The sequence below is a fragment of the Dreissena polymorpha genome, chromosome 4, assembly GCF_020536995.1.
Source record: "Dreissena polymorpha isolate Duluth1 chromosome 4, UMN_Dpol_1.0, whole genome shotgun sequence".
Lineage (NCBI taxonomy): Eukaryota > Metazoa > Mollusca > Bivalvia > Myida > Dreissenidae > Dreissena > Dreissena polymorpha.
The window spans coordinates 142,625,822-142,645,560 of NC_068358.1; the positions used below are offsets into that span (position 1 = coordinate 142,625,822).

Genomic DNA, 19,739 nt, shown 5'->3' on the forward strand with positions numbered 1-19,739 from the left:
TGGTAGAGAACTAACACTTGGCTGCCACACAGAAGGGCCATGTAATACCAAAGGTGGGGATCAGATTCAATGAGAATGTCACATGGTGGCAGCTTCTAGATATAGTGCTATAACACAAACACCTGTAAAGGGATGGGATAAGCCTTACTTACCAAGGTTTATCAAACCATACAGGCATATCCAAATAATCCTACATTCAAAGGAGATGAAATCACAATTGAGGTGAATGGCAATTCGTCCTATTTTTTTGATAGATCGAACATGATCTTAATTTATTTTTAGATGAAAAATCAACATTAATCATAATGTTTAAACAAAATTTTATTAACTTTAGTAATTCACTTTTGATTACAATTATTTATCTCTTAATAAACAAAGGAGGACTGATGTCTTTAACAACCTATAGCTTCAAATATTTTTTGCATTGCATAACCTTGTTCTGGATAGAATTGTGAAGCTGCACAAGTGTTTTCACCTGTTATGCTCAGACAACAGTTCCAGTGTTTTTTTTCGTTTAAATTCGGGGCCGGTAACCGGACCCATTCCCAATCGAAAATAGTATATATTTTTCCCAATCTGGACATTAAAAATTCCCAATTGAAATTTCCAAACAAAATAATATCGTAACGTTCCTCTTTTCTGCCGTGCTTGCCTTGCGAGATATGGTAAAATACGGCTTTTACATGCAAATCCAGCTTTTAGACACGTTCGTCATTGACAACATTCTGCACTTCCGGTCAAAATCAAGCGTCTTAAAATGTCACACAACTCAAAATATTACGCTAAAAAAAAAAGTATGAAAACTGCCAGTAAATGTATAAAAATAGACTAAATATTTAAACAACAATCCTTCTCTTTTCCTCAACCGAGTAAATCGACATCAGCTTCTTGTTCTTTCGGCGATTTCAGTATCGGCACAAACACAATCGGCAGAGCCTGTCGAAAAATCGGCAGAGCCTGCTTATGAAACTTCTTTGAAATCTGATCGTTGATCTTCCGATGAAGCTGTTGGCAAAGGGCAAAAATCTGATCTCTCATCTTCTGATGAAGATGTTGGCAAAGGGAAATCAAGCAAATCCACTGACTTCAGATATTTTGATGGAAGAAAGCATAATTTGTTTACCCATGATTATACTTCAGTGCTGCTAAATTAGGATATTGCTGTGAACTTTGCGAGGTTTTTAAAGGGATCTTTTCACGGTTTGGTAATTTGACAAAATTGAAAAAAGTTGTTTCATATTCGCAAATTTTCGGTTTAGTTATGATATGTGTGAGGAAACAGTATTACTGAACATTTGCCATGGTCTAATATAGCCATTATATGAATCTTTTGACGATTTAAAAACCTAAAAATTATAAAGCATTGCAACTCGAAACGATTGAATAATTTGGAGAGTTTTGTTGTTGTCGTTTAAATTTGTGAAACTACGAAGATTGCTTATATAACGTATAAAATACGCATCATATGTATGCTTGGCAGGATAGCTCAGTTGTCTTATGCGTTTTTACTTCAGGATTCCGGGGGTCACTGGTTCGAGCCCTGATGCGGGCTACTTTTTTTTTCCTTATTTAATTTTTATTTTTTTTACTGGAGCTTTTAAAATTTAATGTTTATATTTATCAATATAAAGCATTAAACGACAAACTTTAAAACATGCCAAAATCTGTGAAAAGGCCCCTTTAATCCAACCCCTGATGCCACAGTAACCAGTGACTGAAAAAGTATCATTATTGGTTTATGAGTGCAGTTGCACAATGATTACAATTAGTGACTATTTTATGATGTTGTGTCCATCATGTTGCAGTTCTATTGTTTACAGTGTATATTTCTGTTAGTCTGTTTAAATACTGCCATTTTTTGGCCTGATAATTACTGTGCATTGTGTAACTGTATAACTTGTTATGCCATCTTGTTGATAAATTATTATGACTGGACCAGTCGTTTCAAAAGTCTTGAGTTAGTTTAAATAATTAGGTCAATTATAATTTATAATGCAAGCAGCACTTCAAATCTTAGATTATTTTATTAAGCACACATTATTCTCAATACTTTGTGTTTGTAAAACTAACAATACAAAATTATTTAAATTTCCTAATTTAAGTCAAAACGCCGCCATTTTTCCCAATCCAAAGGGACCCGGCCACATTCCCAAAATGGTGAAAAAAAACACTGCAGTTATGCTCATATGTTATAGATGCATAGAAGAGTAATTGTCTGTTCAGCTAAAATATGATAGTCCGCAAATCAATCAACATAAAGCTTAAGAATACAAGGGAAGCCAGTGAACAACTTGCCCATACTAAGAAAAGCAAACCATATATAGACAGCATTACCATGTCAGCTTGCCACAGATAATGGATGCACTCGTGTAAAATAAATGTGCTTTCTAAGAAAACAGAATTAGTAAATGGGTCTCAACTGTGAATACATTTGATAGTGACAAGGCTCTCTATCTTATATTTATGTATATTTGTGACATATAAAGGAGCATTCCCCCAGTTTAAGATTCAAATGAATTCTTACATTAGGTGTATAGTTGCTCTTCAGAATACATGCATAATAATAATGGCAGTAAACAAATTGCACGATATAATATATAAACAAGACTATTGCCAAGCAATATATGTCCCCTACAAGCTCCACCATTGTCAGATTAAAAAAATATTGCCATAGCAACCAGAATATTTGACATAGGAACAAAATGAAATGACGTGCATAATGTCCATATTGCCATCTATCCATGTTTCAATTTTCATAAAAAAATATGAAGAACTTTTAAAGTTATGGCAGGATCAAGAAAAGTGTGACAGACAGACAGACAGACACACACACACAGACAGACACACAGAACGCAAAACAAAAGTCCCCTCAGGTGAAACAGGTAGGGGACAAAAAATTCACTGTTAATAGCCAAATCAAGATTTTACAGTCATGTAATCAACTAATCATATTTTATGTGTGTGTTTCAAGTTGTTGACAAGTAAAGATATATAACAAGAGGGCAATGATGGCCATGAAATGATGTCAAGTAAGTGCGATTGTTGGTACCAGAACATGTGCTTCTCCAGGGCTCGCGCTGTCGTTCGCCATTTGCGAAAATATTGAGATTTTGGCTCAAGAAAAATCTGATTTGCGAAAATGATAAAATCTCTTAAATTTTTATTGAAAATAGCCGCCATTTAAATTCAGACTGGTTTTCTATATTTTTCTCTTTGTTCGCAATTTGAACAATACACAAAACCCGGTCTGCACCATGAGACATCTCTTGACCATATTGTTATTGAAGCGCACGTGGTAGCTGGCCAATCAACATTTAGTTCGCTCATGCATAATATAGGGTCATTCATGCGCAGACACTGTACACTAGGAATACACAGTTGATATTGTCGTCTTCGAACAATACAGCAGCCGATGGCAAACGTCGCATTTAAATATAAACAAATGAAAAGAAGCGTAACAATAAATAAATTATTTCTAAGCTGATCACTTTACACTTTTCTACCGACTATCGATCTGAATTAAAGGATGATAAAAAACTTATTAGTTCTTTGTCGATGACGTTACACCTTTCTCAGAAAGTTTCTGCAGATTATCGTTTGAAATTAAAAGGTGATAATTAAGTTGTTTTTTACCCACAAACTATCTATTGTAAATCAATATGTCAACCAAATTGTATATTAATTACGTATTTGCTAGGTTATTGTTTTTCATTGTCTGCAGTCAAACGATATGCACATTTATTTCATGTGCAAAACGCGTACAATTTTTCGGACGATAGTTTTTGGATACATTATTTTTTGTTGATTATATTTTTTTTCGAAGTTCTTTATAGAATAAATAGACTGACAAATACACATCCGACTGATGCGGACGGTGTGGTTTATAATATTTCGATTTGTATTCACCTAAAATTGCAACTGGAAAGACTATAAAAAATAACAATTAGAAAGGGCTCTGGGTTGGGTGGGGGGCTCTGCCCAAATTATTTCTGTTGGGTTACTGCGGCTGCGGCTCCTAGACCCCAAGACTAATTTTCAGGATTCCAAATTTGGGACAACCGACACCACTGTTAAATGTACATGTACTTATGTTTGTATTTTGACAAGTACCATAATAATTATTTCTATATTGAAAACTGTATGTTATATTATGATATGTGATAAGCCCTTGTTGTCATTAAGTATAATAGTATATATTATTATTTCAAAACCAGTTTTCGCGCACCGAAAAAACAAAAACTGGTTGGCTCAAAGAAATTTTGGACCAGCGCTAGCCCTGCTTCTCAACTATGCAACCAGAGTTCATGAAAGCATGTGAGTTTGGTTGTTGGTTTTATTCTAAATTTTATAGTATTTGCTAGCAAAATAACACACACATTAATTTCCAGTGTCCGACAAATTTCTTATTTTTCAGGTAGCCCACTGGGCTACCAATAAAAATATTTGGTAGCCCATAAAATTTTCCTACAAAATGATAAGAGGCAGGTTTTCATCTTTTTTTTATTTCTTCATTTACATATACATAATATGTATACATACATATACATAATACAGCAAGTAGTCTGATGTACACAGTCAATATCGTTAATTAATGTTACAGTACAGGCACCATGTACTTAAATGTAAATGTACCAAAGAAAATCATATACTACATGTAGATATTACATGTATGTACACATGTATGTGTACTTAAATTCGGACAGCACGTTAAGTTGGAAACGTAAATAAAGCGTTTAGATGATCAATACGATTGACTCGTATGGTGTTAATCAATGCAATTGCCCTTTTTAACAACAAATACCGAGTTTCAAGAAATCAAGAGTATTAAATCATTTATTTACTTGTGTCCGACTTTAAGTACTGTCCGAATTTACGTATTGCATCCGTTTGTTACGACACTTGTGTGCAGTCAGTAAACAATACCATTATTGTTTCAATAATGAAGGAACTGATACAGTGTAACGGTAACGATACAGCGTGTTTACATGATATTTTATTAAGAGGAAATGTCAATGCCAAATAATTCGCGAGATACCCCGGTACTTTAGTTGAAATTCACAACGAAACTTTTAATGGAAATTAAATGATCTCAAACTTGTACCCGCTACGAAATTTTTATTTACAAATAAATACACCCATGCCAATTTTTGCGCGCTTTTTATCTGGACAAAGAAATTCATTTATTAAATGTAGAATTTTGTAACCTAAACTAGCTGTACACTACGCGTGCAAACCATGGCAGGTGATTTACGCATGTTGCAATTGAACGGACCTGATTGGGAGCTTATTTCATCATATCTTTAAAATAGAACAATATGCCGAAATTCATTTGACACTTTAGAAAATTTCAAACGTTTGTGTTTATGACTCTTATCGTCTATATTACCCACCCATAATTTGGTTAAAAAAATATAAATTGGGCATATATGAGATTATTGATTAACAGTCGATTAATCCAATTATTAATTGACAATGCAAACTAATTAGCAGGTGTTTACCGCGTTCACACCGTTGTTATTAATATTCATTTTCGGTTTCGTTACCGTTTTGAAGAATCCGCTATTGTTTTGATTTATTTAATGTTCCGCGTCCTTGGAAAATTAATGACATCAAAAACGTTGTCGCTATTACTCATTGTTGCGGTTAACAAAGAATTCCAAAGTGCGAAATGATGTTGCATCATGTGCGCCAACTATCCAACCGGCTCTCATTATATTATTAGCAGACGACAAATGTTGATTCTGATTGGCTGATTAAAATACACTGTCACTGTTTAAGACATTACCGCAAGTGATCGGTGACTGATTAGATAATTGATTGCACTTTGTTATCGGATTATAAGCAATACACAGTGTAGAAACACATGGTCAGCGTGTTTATTCTACGTATGTCTGTCAATAAAACGGGCTACTGCTCTTATAGATTTATAGTAGACCGGTGGGCGTCAGCTGGAAAATTTCAGTAGCCGATGAAAAATTTCGGTAGCCCCCAGGCTCCTGGCAATGGATTTGTCGGACACTGATTTCCAAATTTTAATAAAAACTAGAGAGAAGTTCAAAACACAAGCTTTGTAACATACTTACAGTTGGACTAGTGCAATGTTTAATACCTTCCACTCTGAGGGGGCATAAATATGAGGCCTCTAGAGTATTAACCTGTAAACCCTTTACCACTTAGATACGTATTTTCACGCATTTGTAGTACCATAGAAAGTTCAATTTAATTAAAGACCTTTCTTTAAAGGCTTTATTTCAAACCCGTAGATACTGATGAGCAGCAAACAGAATAAAACCTGAACAGACTGCGAGTTTGCACATAGCTATTTTCACTTTGCTTCTGAGTGGGAAAGGGTTAATAGTTGATGTCATATGACACACGACACCAGCCATAGGATGACCACAATAGATAATCATGACTTTTTCATGCTCGGTTGAACTAAAAATACGATAAAGGTTGATATTAAGCTTGTTTACAGCAAATACACAAAATTCATTCAATGCATGTTCACCTCCAACTTGATCATAAATATGTTAGAGTAAGCATGACAAACCCCAATCCTTCAAAATAACAGTTTACTATGAGGGTTTTAGTTAACTGTATATCATTTGAGCTACAACAATGCAATAACTTTATATAATGATGAACAATAAATATGTCAGGCAATAACACAGAGCAATCAAGCACTTCATCTATTGAGTAATATTTGAATACCCACAATTATAGACAATTCACATATTTCCTTGTATACCCCATCTGTGTTTTATGGCCATGAGCAGGAATTTTAAAAGTTATCATCACACAATGTACTGAGGGGTATTCACTTGGTACTTAATTCTTTAATAAAGGTTATTACAACATAAGACAGCTGTTAGCTGGAATAAATAAACAAAGTAATAACTTTGCCACCTGACTCCTGAATGCTTCCACTGTTTTATATCTATTTTATCAGGTCATTTTTAACATACAAATCCAGGGAACTATTTTTTGAAACTGTAAGATATTATACCACATGTTTCATTCAAACTTAACCCATTTATGCCTAGTGGACTCTCCCATCCTTCTAAATTGGATCAATTTATTTCCAAAATTAGGGATTTCTAGTATATTTATTTCTATATTTAGAATATTTCTTACAGAATTCCTTAAAGCAAACAGTGCAGACCCAGATGAGACGCCGCATCATGTGGCATCTCATCTGGGTCTACACTGTTTGCAAAGCCCTTTTTTTCTAGACATTAGGCATAAATGGGTTAAAAACATATTGAAGGATATTATTATAGAAACATTAAAGCTTTTAACAGGATCTCCCTTTAACCTGACTGTCATTAATCATTGTTATTTTCCCAGATTACAGAATTAAATAAATATGATATGTCAATTTATCATTCTATAATTAAAATAACCACAATATATTTGATAGCCTGTTGGTAAAAAACAAAACAATTATCATACAACAGGTTGCTAAAAGATATATAATGCTGTTTGTATTGCATTTTATGATTATGAAGATTCATTTTATATTTTAATTGTATTTTACAAGCAAATATTTACTTAAGAATTTGGACTAAGAAATGGCATTTGAATCTTTTACCACAATATTCAATGCCTTTACAGCAGAAACTAAGGCATTTGATTTCAAATATAACATGCAAATAAATGGCAAGTGTGTGTCAAAGACCCAAATCATGCTTTATCTTTGCTTTGTGAGACCATTAAACTAATAAATTGCTTAATTCCGTCCCCACATCTGTACAAAACAAACAGTAAGGCATGCTCTATACATTTAAACCAATATTATTTGAAATTAAATTTTTATGGACATGTGCTTTAAACCAAAACCCTACTAGTAATATAAAATATTAAATGACTTGACGAAAAACATTGACAATGAAGACTGGTAATATTAAGATATTTTCTGTTGTAACATTAAAATATCAGTGGATTGTTCCTGAATAGCACGCATTAAATGTAAAACTTGTAACACATCAGTGAGAATTTGTTGTTGTTTTCTTTTCACATGTACATGGTTTCTATAAATATCAGCCTCTGCTTATTGTATTACCTAACCAGCCATTTTTTGTACTGTTTAACCTCTTAAAACATCAAGTCTTTAATATCATTACACAAAATTCTTGTTCATTTCTTAAAATAAGTACTTGACAAAGTTCTTTATAAATCAGGAATTTACTACCTGTGTTTTTGATAAACAACTTCTCATGTACTTGTTAACAACTCCAGATGTAGATTTTTGTTTGGTTATAAATTTTATATCTGCATCTGACATCACAATGTAAATATTTTTGATGAACCTGCTCAACTCTTTTATTTAAATCAGTGCTCCAGCTAGAATTTGAAAAGGGCAGGGGGCTTTTTTGTCAAAAGAGCACTTTGGATGCGCAGTATTTTGTCGAAAGGGCACTGAGTGCACCGGCGTTTCTGGAATACTTCCTCTTGCATGTTAATTTATATGTTATTAATAATTGTTTGAATATATTATTCCCATTATTATTTAACAATTAAAATATAATGTCTACAATGAGGAATAAATTAATTACAATGTATTGTAATAGGCGATTTATAAATCATCAAAATATGCAAAAAAAACAACAAGAGCACCGCCTTGTGGGTGCAGACTGCTCATCTATTTTTCTTTTTAAACATGTAGGGACCTATCTCAATTTCAATCACAAATGAGGGAGGGGTGAAGTGGAGAGGGGTGTATAGTGTGGGGGTGTGGTCATTTATTAAATTATCTTCCAAAAATGCAAAAAAATGCAAAAAAAAAATAATTTTTATTTGGGGGGGGGGGGGGGGGGGGGGGGGGGGGGGGGGGGGGGGGGGGGAGGGATTCTTGGGTGGGATGGTTGGACGGTATTTAAAAAATAAAATAATAAAAATAAATATTTGTGTTTTTTAACCATGTTTGAAAAAAAAACAAGAGATGTAATTGCCAGAAACACAATGCCCCCTATTGCGCCGCTTTGATTTTTGTTGTTGTTATTTTTACCTTTGACCTTGAAGGATGACCTTGACCTTGAACTTCCACCTCTAAAAATGCGCAGCTTTATGAGAACCCCACTTTGAAATATTATTTTTTTGACCTTGAAGGATGACCTTGACCTTGAACTTCCACCACTCAAAATGTGCAGCTTCATGATAACCACGGTTTTAAATTATTTATTTTTTGACCTTTGACCTTCCAGCATGACCTTGACCTTAAGAATGATCTTGACCTTGAACTTCCACCACTCAAAATGTGCAGCTTCATGAGAACGCCGCTTTGAAATTTTAAAATTTTTGTTTGACCTTTGACCTTGAAGGATGACCTTGACCTTGAAGGATGACCTTGAACTTGAAATTCCACCACTCAAAATGTGCAGCTTCATGATAACGCCGCTTTGAATTTTTTAATATATATTTTTTACATTTGACCTTGAAGGATGACCTTAACCTTGAAGGATGACCTTGACCTTGAACATTAACCACTCAAAATGTGCAGCTTCATGATAACGCCGCTTTGAATTTTTTAATATATATTTTTTACATTTGACCTTGAAGGATGACCTTAACCTTGAAGGATGACCTTGACCTTGAACATTAACCACTCAAAATGTGCAGCCTCATGACAACGGGGTTTTGAATTTTTTATATTTTACCTTTGACCATGAAGGATGACTTTGACCTTGAAGAATGACCTTGACCTTCCACCACTCAAAATGTGCAGCTTCATGAGAACGCCGCTTTGAGAGTCAAGGTCATTCATAGGTCAAGGTAATATTCAACTTGCCAGGTACAGTATCCTCATGAAAGCATGAAAGTATTTGAAGTTTAAAGGCAATAGCCTTGATACTTGAGAAGTAAAGTGGATCTAAACACAAAATGTAACCATATATTCAAAGTCAAAAAGGGCCATAATTCCGTAAAAATGACGACCAGAGTTATGCAACTTGCCCTTTACTGTCCCCTTATGATAGTTTGCGAGTGTTCCAAGTATGAAAGCAATATCTATGATACTTTAGGGGTAAAGTGGACCAAAACTCAAAACTTAACCAAATTTTCAAGTATAAAGGGCCCATAATTCTGTCAAAATGCCGGTCAGAGTTACATAACTTTGCCTGCACAGTCCCCTTACGATAGTTAGTAAGTGTTGCAAGTATGAAAGCAATGGCTTTGATACTTTAGGAAAAAAGTGGACCTTAACACAAAACTTAACCAAATTTTCAATTTTCTAAGTATAAAAAGGGCACATAATTCTGTCAAAATGCCAGTCAGAGTTACATAACTTTGCCTGCACAGTCCCCTTATGATAGTTAATAAGTGTTGCAAGTATGAAAGCAATAGCTTTGATACTTAAGGAATAAAATGGACCTAAACACAAAACTTAACCAAAATTTTCAATTTTTAGTATAAAAAGGGCACATAATTCTGTCAAAATGCAAGCCAGAGTTATCTAACTTTGCCTGCCCAGTCCCCTCATGATAGTAAGTAAGTGTACCAAGTTTGAATGCAATAGCATTGATACTTTATGAGAAAAGTGGACCTAAATGCAAAACTTAACCAGGGGTGGCGAAATCTCAAAAAACTGTACTTGTCCACGGACAACCATTTAGGAAATTTAACTTGTCCGTTGCTGAACTACACTTGTCTGTTAATGTTTATATAAATTATAAACTTATTTATTGATTAATGTAAAATAATGTGGAATATATCAAAATGAGTATGATTTGCTTGTTTTGTTTATAGTTGTATTTCAATGGTACATTCATTATAACAGTATATTATAAACAATATAAAAACTTGTCAAACTTTTAATCTTGCAAACCTAGTGTTATTAAAACGCGTGTTGAACATAAGTACATCGTTATCTTAACAAATTAAATTAGTCCAATATGTCGACCTCATCAGACTGAGGCTCTGCACCGCTACTGGTAGCAATTTGATTATCATCAACTGGTATCGTCGACTCAATTTACCCTGTTCATATGTTAATATTTTATTGTTATTTCGTGTTTGACTTTTTTGTTAAATGTTTTATTTGCAGCAGAAACCAATTTTAAACTGTTAAAAATAAGTTAGCTTGGCCTAATTACTCGACATTGCAATGAATTTTTGTATGACGTCATACCCGCGAATCAAGGGTAGTAAAACAAAATGGCTGACGCTTTACACTTATGCCAACAATATTGACATTTAAGAGCTTTAAAAACATTGTTTGGAAATCACAATTGAACAAATCAGCGAAGAATGAATTTATTTTAAAAGGTTACTGTTTGTTTTCGTTGTTTTTTATGCGTTATTATTTTAATATTGACATAAAATGTTAAGGTCGCGAATTTACGGTAATCGAGGATAACCATTGAAAATCTGTGTAATCGAGGATAACCATTGAAAATCTGTTAGCCAAGTTTTTTTTAAAGTTCTGGTGCGTTTACTTAGATCATATTTTTTATCATAATCTTTCTTAGTATTTTTGGGAGGTGGACTGCTCAAAGCTTCTTGTTTCTTCTCTGTTGTTGAATATTTAAAAAAACAAAATGTTCCATCTTTACCATTAAAGTTGTCTGAAATAACAAGGTAGACCGTGTTTTGATTATCTTAGTTTGATACTTTTTATTTCCGTCTGATTGTAAATATAAAGAAACCAGTCTGTACACTGTCTAACAGTCGGGCCGAATGTTGAAAATGCGGCATGCTTCCGGTCTCTTATAGAATAAGGGAGATCACTGCGCAGGAGAGTGCCCGTATTTTAGCTTGATTGCTCCGCAAATAGCACTGACAATGTAATCACGTGTCAACATCCGGTTTTGAAAAACTTAATAACGGCTTTAATACAATGTATTTTTTTGTATACCTGGACCCGACTTTAAAAAACTTGTTTTCCACGGACAACTTAATTGAAAAATATCAGTTGCCCAGACAAGCAAATGTACGACTCGGGCAACTCGGACATTTGATTTCGCCACCCCTGCTTAACCATACAACACTGACGCCAAGGTGATGACAATAGCTCATAATTTTTTTTCAAAAAATAGATGAGCTAAAAAAAATAATTTTTTTTAATGGCAGGGGGGACCCTAGGAAGGGCAGGGCGGAGGTTCGGGAGATCAGGGCAGGGCGCTCTTCAATTTAGGCCTAGCTGGAGCACTGTTAAATACAATGTTACCCATTTTATACATTAATTAAAATAAATTTTTACACTCATATCAATTGTATAATTCTGTTACACTGAACAGTACTTGGTATATGACACCAGAAAAACCAATACCAAAATCCTTACATTATAAAAGAATAATATTACAAGCAAAAAATAAACATTGAGTAGTAAGTTCACTAAACAATCCAACTCTAAATGAACAATTTTAATGCAAATGCAGGCATAATAATAAGTTAAATAAAATAAATTGTTAAACTTACGAAATAAGACAAGAAAATATGTTCAAACCTTTTACAACCACAGCTGATATCCAAATAAGTAAAATAAATGCTGGTTAAACAAATCTTAAAGGCCTCTTAACAGTTTTCACATTAAGTCTCTCCTCTAGCACTGCAATCACCAATACTGACAACAGAGGCCCAGAGCACAAGATCTTGTATTAAATCAGTTACTGCCTCTCATTAGTCATGTGACCATCTGATACACTGCAAGGAAGGTCCAATACTGCTATCACAATTACATCTCTGCATACAACTTATGACCAATGCAATAGAAATGAAATTTGATTCCATCTGTACTCAACTACCCCGAGGCTTTAAACCATAATTGTGTTTTAAAAGGTAATTGTTTTAATGAAAGGAGATCTTTTGCAATCAACTTGAAGCATTTTTGTTTTAAACCTTTATGAGTGTTTACTATAAAATATTTTCAGGTATTAGTTCATATAAAACAAAGGTGGTGATACATTTTTCCTCAACATTCTCAAAGGCTGCTTCCAGCATAAAGATGATATGATATGTCCCATCTGCCCTGCAACACTAAAACATTGTGCTGCACCCAACTGATTGCAACTGCATGGAAACAGACATCAGGTGCAAAAATAACACAGCACCAAACTGGCATCACATTACAGAAATGGGTTTGTCTGTTATTTTCTTTAAAAAAAACAACACAGTGTTAAATGAAGACTTGAAAACAAAATCGTGTCTCCATGATGAAAACATATACATATTAATTGAAACAAGTCATAGCTGACTGTTAAAAAACACCTGATATAATTTACAATGTTGTATGAGAACATTTAAAACTTAAAGCGAGTTTATATAATCTTATCACTTTTTTCAGGAAACTTTAATGTTGATTAAAGACAGTTTCAGAAGTAGTACCAGGAATGAAATGAAAGTACATTTTTATTTAGAAGCAGAAATCTTTTTCAAGCCTAAAAGAAATGGACACTGTGGGAATATCCCATTTATTCGGTGCAGATTCTTTCACAGACACAAATTTGTTTCTGCGATAAATACATGTAAATGTGCCCATATCAGCGTAAACTTACTCATCATCAATTTCAATGAAGTAAAGAATATTTTATTGATGGCACCATATACAAATTATTTATTTATTTTGAATAACATTCCTTGTTCATCCTCATTTGTTCCTTAAACATTGCGAGAATAAAACATTCACATTAAAATAGTAAGTAATTATTTCAAAGGAAATCATTAGTATATAAATTCACACTTTGTTATGCACTGACCAGTGTTTTTTTCCGAATGGGGCTGGGTCCCTTTGGATTGGAAAAAATCGCCTTGTTTTGACTTGGAAAATAAGTGCTTTTGTTTTTTGTGCAAAATATTACTTAACAAGATGCGTTTGTGAAACACAATGTCCCCCTATATGACGTTTGACTTTGAAGGATGACCTTGACCTTGTGAAGGATGGCCTTGACCTTGACCTTTCACCACTCAAAATGTGCAGCTCCATGAGATACACATGCATGCCAAATATCAAGTTGCTATATTTAATATTGCAAAAGTATTCATAAAATAAGCGATTTGGGCCACATATATTTGTCCTCTGACCTTGAAGGATGACCTTGACCTTTCACCACTCAAAATGTGCAGCTCCATGAGATGCACATGCATGCCAAATATCAAGTTGCTATCTTCAATATTGCAAAAGTATTTATAAAATAAGCGATTTGGGCCACATATATTTGACCTCTGACCTTGAAGGATGACCTTGACCTTTCACCACTCAAAATGTGCAGCTCCATGAGATACACATGCATGCCCAATATCAAGTTGCTATCTTCAATATTGCAAAAGTATTCATAAAATGAGCGATTTTGGCCATATATATTTGACCTCTGACCTTGAAGGATGACCTTGACCTTTCACCACTCAAAATGTGCAGCTTCATGAGATACACATGCATGCCAAATATGAAGTTGCTATCTTCAATATAGCAAAAGTTATTGCAAAATGTTAAAGTTGGCGCAAATGGACAGACCAACAGACAGGGCAAAAACAATATGTCCCCCACTACTATAGTGGGGGACATAAAAATTGAAAATCACCTAAGATTTAACTTACAGAACTTAGTGGATTGATGAACAAAATTCTAAAACTTAATTTTATTTTTATTTTGGTAAAACTTAAATTGGGAATTTGTGGGTCCCATTTGGGAAAGATGTATACTTTTTCCAATTGGGAATGGCCCCCCACCCCCTACTGGACCAAAACGTGAATCCGAAACTGCTGACTTCCTATTTTTTCATGAATGATTTATATTTTGGCAACAAAGATGTTATGCACTGAAATTCTAAAATGTCAAACTAATATCACAGGTGATTTCTTTTTTCTGAATGTTTAAATCCATTTCCTGAAAAAAATGAAAAGGCCAACTGTATCAGTCACTTTCTTGTTTTCATAGTTGACAGATTCTTATCTTAACTTAAAGCAGGGGGTTTTTTTAGAAAAAGGGGAAGACGCTGGACGCTGGGTAAAAGGGGAAAATTGAGCGCGAAAGAGACATATTTGGGGAAAAAATAAAAACTGTTCATTTCAATGTCTATAATTCGCCTACAGACTTCAGGGTTGTTTTTTTTAGAAAAAGAGGCATGTCTCTGACCTTTTTGTTCTTAAACACATGAACAAGTATGATATTAAAGTCAAAGTCCTAAATAAAGTTGCAGGGGTAGATCTAATAATGGGAAATGTTTTCAACTGGGGCCGGGGAACGATGTCAATATTGTGATTTCAATTTCATGATGAATGGGTTGACGATCTAAATCTGCGGCAGTATTGGAAGGGAAAGGTGCGGCAGCTGCCGATTGTCTACTTTCACTTTCACAAAAGTCCGACAGTATTAATCGATGTTGATTACATGTACCTCCGAATCCTGCTGGGTTTCAACGGTTTTTGATGATTCATTCTTAAAAAATGCGTCAACGCAATTAATATTTTCCGAGTCCGAACGTTTCATTTTGTTCGTGTATGAACGCCAGTTGTGAGACTTTTTTCTGTTTTAACGTTTATATCTTGGCTTTCACATAACCCAGATGAAAATTCGACTGGTTTCCGGTAATTAATTTACGAAACACCCTTCTGGCGTAAGACCAGAATCCAGTAAAATAATATTCACATGATTAATACGATTAGTTGCCTGGTTTCCATGAAGTAATTTAAGAGCTATATATAGAATCACTGGGATTCCCAGATTTGAGAGAGAGAGAGAGAGAGAGAGAGAGAGAGAGAGAGAGAGAGAGAGAGAGAGAGAGACAGACAGAGACAGAGACAGAGACAGAGAGAGAGAGAGAGAGAGAGAGAGAGAGAGAGAGAGAGAGAGAGAGAGAGAGACAGAGAGAGAGAGACAGAGAGAGAGAGAGAGAGAGAGAGAGAGAGAGAGAGAGAGAGAGAGAGAGAGAGAGAGAGAGAAAGAGAGCGAGATCGTTGTACATGGTACAAATTGGATATGTGTCGACTTCCCAAAAGAAAAAAAACCCATTTCTTTGAGGGTAAAATATTATATTTTGGTGAAAAATTATATTTTTGGAGGGGAAATGGTAGTTTTAGGGGAAAAATTCTGGTAGGGGAAGACGCCGGAGATCGGCGTCACTTTCTTAGTAAAAAAACCCCCTGTAAAGTGAGATAATTTACAGGGTATTTGATACTTAGGGCTGATTAAGCTATACTATGACAGAGTCAATTATTGTTTGTTCGGGGCCAATACCTTATATGTCCTTATTGACGCGTACTGCGCGTGTTTTTTTCAAGACCCCTGCGCGTTAAATTTGAACCACTATTACCTATTCCTTACATTTGAACAGACTGTACCATTTTCATTACCTGTCGCTCACAACATTTTTTAATCCAATCATATGACATTGTCTGCTGCAGACACCCTACATCGCGATGTCCAATTTAACGAAAGTTTGCAGTGGATCCCATTTTATTTTTCATCGACTTAAATATTTCCCCATTAAGAGACGCTCACCATTAAATCCAGCTTGACCCGGTATTTCGCGCCTTCACTGCGTCTAGTTGATAAGTATTTATAGTGTGACAAACAATACATCCGATCGCTAAATACCATACAGTTGCTGTCATTGGCGTTAAGCGAATGTGCCACCCATGACAACGTCCTTTCACTGCTGCCTAGCACCCGAGTTACACGCAGTCCTCGAGGAATATACATCAACAATATATAACCAATAATGAACAATGTAAATGGTAATTGCTTAACAGAAACAGCGTACTCATTATTATTGTTGGTTTGTAACCTACGTTGTAAACACGCACGGTAGCATATTTACGGTGTCATCGTGTTGCAAACAAAATGGCCACAAAACGATGTTTTCAGATGTTATGTGCCACTCTTTTAATGGATTACGGGCTACATAAATCTTATCTTATGGTTCCGATAAATTACGATGAACCCCAGATAAGACAGCCTGCACGTCTATTCGGGCATGAGCAACAATAAGGACATATACGGTATTCTTTCCCATTCCCAATGGAAAAAAGGATGTATTTTTCCCAAATGGAACATAAAAATTCTGCTTTTTACCCAGATCAAGTTTTAAACTTTGCTGAGAAGTTATTTGAACAAAATTAATTTTCTAACTGTACATGTATAAAGGGCAAAAAGTGCGACTTTCAGTGGGTTACAAGGCTACTGCTGAAGACATGCAAGGAAAACTACCCCAACCAATGGATGTGGCCGTGTTTTTAATTTGACGAAAACCATTTTCAAATTCAGCCAAGACATGTGAAAATATGTTCTAAGCAAGATTCAAGAAAATTAGAATAAAAATGTGATTGATAGAATTTTAAATTAAATGAGGATTTACTAAATTGGTTTGGCATTGAGGCTTATTAGTCTCCATGGTGTACCAAATATATAGAACAAATGAAGAAATATAAAATCCTTGTTCCTCGAAACCACAACAGGACCAAATGATGTATTTTTTATCAATTATAATATTACTAATTCTATTATTTAACACATGTCATCAGGTACATTTTTTATTCTTATTTAAGATCATACAAAATTGAATTGTCCACATAAAATCAATCTATATAATGAAATCATGTTGATCATTTTACAATCTGATATATTAATTGGTGAATCAAAAGAAAACTGTTTGAATTTAATGATAAGTGATTTATGACCCTTTAAGTGTTTGCTGACATAAAGATGACAGGCCACAAGTTAAGGGGCACACTTTCTTCTTTGAAGTGACCTTACTATGTCCCAGGGCTATCCACACCAATGTTCAACAATAATCACAGTTAATGAGTGTTAATGATGGTCTTTATTGTTATGTTATCAATGAACATCATCATTTGATAAAATTTCTTAGATCTGTCACCTACTTGAAAAAATATTATCACTTAACTTATTAATGATTTTTAAGTAAAGCCCAAAGGGTGAAAAGTTATGAGAGTTGAGAGTGGAACATTATATCTGATTAAAATACTCACACATTATATATATGAGCCATGCTCTGTGAAAAGGGGGTTTAATGCATGTGCGTTAGGTGTCATCCCAAATTAGTCTGTGCAGTCAGCACAGGCTAATCAGGGACGACAAATTCCTGCTAAACTTGCTTTTTACTAAGAAAAGACTTTCTTGAAACATAAAATATCATTAAAGGAAAAGTGTCGTCCCTGATCAGCCTGCGCAGACTATTCTGGGTTGATACTTGACACACATGCATTAAAATCCCTTTTCACAGAGCACGGCAAATATATAAATTGATATTTTGCAACTTTCTGCTTAACAAGTGCCTTGAACTTTTTGCAGAATATTTGTTTGTATTGTTAGAAACTTCTACAGTAATCAACACTTAAGTACTAATGATAGTATGGTAGGTATGAAACAAGGTGTCTTACAATGTAATAATTTCTTTATTTTAATTTGTTTACTTACAAGCCACAGACACCTGCAGAAATATTTATGAAGATTATATATCTGCAATAACATTTTTACTGATAAAAACTGCTGCACAAATTCAATAATCTAGCCTAGCTAAGCTCTTATTGGACTGCCTGTATCCATTTTGTGCATGAAATCTGATTTTAAAGGTCAGACAGTTGTAGATAGCACTCCTTCAAAGCAAATAATATACACGCACAGGTGTTGCAATGCACACCTTCGCAAAATGCAAATGAATGCATATTGATGAACTCTTTGATATATAACCCTTTTCAACTTGTAAATATACCATCTCATCATTATATAAACAAGGGCTGTTTGTAAAACATGCATGCCCCCCATATGGGCTGTCCATTGTAGTGGCAGCCATTGTGTGAGCACGATTTTTGTCACTGTGACCTTGACCTTTGACCTAGTGACCTGAAAATCAATAGGAGTCATCTGCGAGTCACGATCAATGTACCTATGAAGTGTCATGATCCTAGGCAAAAGCGTTCTTGAGTTATCATCCGAAAATCATTTTACTATTTCGGGTCACCGTGACCTTGACCTTTGACCTTGTGACCTCAAAATCAATAGGGGTCATCTGCGAGTCATGATCAATCTACCTATGAAGTTTCATGATCCTAGGCAAAAGCGTTCTTGAGTTATCATCCGAAAACCATTTTACTATTTCAGGTCACCGTGACCTTGACCTTTGACCTAGTGACCTCAAAAACAATAGGGGTCATCTGCAAGTTATGATCAATCTACCTATGAAGTTTCATGATCCTAGGCGTATGCGTTCTTGAGTTATCATCCGGAAACCATTTTACTATTTCGGGTCACCGTGACCTTGACCTAGTGACCTCAAAATTGATAGGGGTCATCTGCGAGTCATGATCAATCTACCCATGAAGTTTCATGATCCTAGGCGTATGCGTTCTTGAATTATCATCCGGAAACCATTTTACTATTTCGGGTCACTGTGACCTTGACCTTTGACCTAGTGACCTCAAATTGATAGGGGTCATCTGCGAGTCATGATCAATCTACCCATAAAGTTTCATGATCCTAGGCGTATGCGTTCTTGAGTTATCATCCGGAAACCATTTTACTATTTCTGGTCACCGTGACCTTGACCTTTGACCTAGTGACCTCAAAATCAGTAGGGGTCACTTGCGAGTCATGATCAATCTACCCATGAAGTTTCATGATCCTAAGCGTATGCGTTCTTGAGTTATCATCCCAAAACCATTTTACTATTTCGGGTCACCGTGACCTTGACCTTTGACCTAGTGACCTCAAAATCAATAGGGGTCATCTGCCAGTCATGATCAATCTACCTATGAAGTTTCATGATCCTAGGCGTATGCGTTCTCGA

At 34.9% G+C, this 19,739-nt stretch overlaps 1 protein-coding gene across 5 annotated transcripts in view; it reads right to left on the bottom strand.

Annotated features, from left to right (window-relative positions):
- The window catches only part of LOC127877100 (mothers against decapentaplegic homolog 1-like), a 61,650-nt gene that overhangs the window by 16,314 nt on the left and 25,597 nt on the right, over positions 1 to 19,739 (bottom strand). Inside the window, exon 1 of one of the 5 annotated variants that reach the window (XM_052422754.1) lies at positions 12,443 to 12,626. The exons of 3 other annotated variants lie outside the window; for them this stretch is intronic. The gene's annotated coding sequence lies outside the window, so the exon portion shown is untranslated. Of the gene's footprint in view, positions 1 to 12,442; positions 12,627 to 19,739 lie in introns of those variants that run through there. One more of the 5 variants, XM_052422752.1, reaches the window with a different exon arrangement.